Below are 2,207 nucleotides of genomic sequence, written 5' to 3' on the forward strand. Positions count from 1 at the left end.
CTTTGCTCCAATTGCTAATGCAATAGGAGGACCAAATATAAATCCACGTGCCTCGATCCCTGAGTGAAAAAAACTTGCATAAAAAAGGATACGAGAAAGATGTGCCGCCATTGTCCACGCAGAGGAATATAGATGGCAAATTGGAACTTTATCAAAAGGGTTCACATTTTGATACATTAATTTCACAGTTAACCTTTTAAGATCCCTCATTGGCAAGAATAATTAAGTAAATGCAGGATTGCAATTATCATCAAATATAACTTAAGAGTTGAGAGAGAGAAAAATTAAGCATTCTGCAGACATGGAATCAAAGTAGACAGTTTTATAACAATATAAAACTTACTAGCCTGCAAAACTTCAATTATATTAATCAGTCCACTTAATATCTTACTTTATCTAAAACAAAATTAAAAACTCCAAAAAAATGAATATGTTTACTTACAAAAATATTATTTAGCAATTCCCCCTAGCTAAAATAGCATGCTTTTCTTTATTATTTCATGCCTTTGCTATTGAAAAGAGACTATGCACATTCAATTAACAGAAGCTTGTACAAGTACAACCAATTAATAGTATTTTTTGCCTACAAAATCTACTAAACTTCAGTCCAGTTCATATAAAGTTGGTGGGTGAAGATTCGTAAATGTCTGACTTTCACAAATGCATGAAACTGACAATAATAGTAGATCCACGTAAAGACAAAATAAGGAGTAGACATAGGTGTCGATCAGCCTTAATTAAAATCTATATGGTACACACAGAAGGTTCTACCAACCAACAGAACAAAATATCAACAAACATAAAATGTTCTCTCGGTATTATAAAAAATAAGTGGATGGTTTTCATATAATAACATTATGCCAAAGATAACAGAGAGTCACAAAACACCCTTAAAATACTACGGGTGTAAGAATCTTAATTACATCGTAACATCATACTTTTTCACTTGAATCCACAACCACGGCGACAATATCCCGAAAAACGGCAAAAAGATAAAACTAAGAAATGTAGCATTACTCATTACCGCTTTTACAAAGTTAACACAAAGTTTCATCAACCACTGTATAACAGTGGAACCATTACCAGCGGAAAGAGACAAAGGGGCAACTAAATAAAGTGGACTTTGGACCTCCTGAACAATCTTTCCACCAATAATTGATCATCATTATTTCTAACTAAAACACAATGCCACTCAAATATAACCAGTCATAGTTCACAATCATTATATGTATTCCCATATATTGAGGCTCGACATCAACACACGACACAGTGAATCCCCATTACCACACCATCGTATTGCAAGAATGAACCAACAATAAATAAAATAAAATATAGTAAAATAGAATAAAATATAAACCCACCATTGCCGGGACCTACACCCTTATTATAAAAATTTGGGTTTTGGAAACCCACACTACACCAACAACCACCACCATTTAATCGTTAATCTCCAAAATAGATTGAAGCAGCACATCTCCATTCATCACTCTGAACCGCTCATATCCATTGTTCATGAAAATAAATAAATATTCATCAAAACAGCCCCATTGTGCTCAACAATCACACTTCCCCTACCGCAACCCAGTTCCACAAATATTTACTCCAGAAATTTACAAATAATTCTCAGGGAAAAAAATTGCAGGCATTAACTTCCAAAAAGAACTGTCATTTCCTTCCACTCCAATCCATTCATGTAGCCAATCTATAATAATAAATACCTACAGCTAGAGTGGATTGACTCGACGACAAACAAAACCAGAGAAAAATCTCTGCCCGCCGTAGATGAAACTGAAAATTTTAGATCTGACAGGACCACACAGCAAAAACAACAGTAAGCGAAGGAAAAGGAAAGTAAAATTCGCGGGAAATAAAGGCAAGAAGACAAAAATCAAACATGTACCAGCAACGACAGAAATGTTCTTGCTTTTATAGCGCTCAACGAACATATCAACAGTGTCTTTGAAGGACTTCGGGTCGAGCAAAAGTGTGGTAATATCCTGAAACATTATCCCTGGCAGAACCCCATCAGAGGGGAAAAAAACATCATTAGAATCCAAACGAAAACACACCACGAAAAGGCGTGAAAAATAGAATCTTGAACCGGAAAATCTCTCGGATAACATCAAGAAAATAAATCCATTCGAGTAAACAACATAACCGCCCGAATGATGCGTAAACCTGGCTTCGGGAAGTTGGGTACAACGCGG

The 2,207-nt window shown here is 35.4% G+C and overlaps 1 long non-coding RNA gene across 1 annotated transcript; it reads right to left on the bottom strand.

Annotated features, from left to right (window-relative positions):
- LOC140965490 (uncharacterized) lies at positions 1–2,207 on the bottom strand. The gene is made up of 3 exons (XR_012173095.1): positions 2,179–2,207; positions 1,901–2,011; positions 1–59 (listed from the first exon to the last, which is right to left on the bottom strand). It is a non-coding gene; the product is annotated as an uncharacterized lncRNA (long non-coding RNA).

Source organism: Primulina huaijiensis, unplaced genomic scaffold (assembly GCF_012295235.1).
Source record: "Primulina huaijiensis isolate GDHJ02 unplaced genomic scaffold, ASM1229523v2 C13287575, whole genome shotgun sequence".
NCBI lineage: Eukaryota > Viridiplantae > Streptophyta > Magnoliopsida > Lamiales > Gesneriaceae > Primulina > Primulina huaijiensis.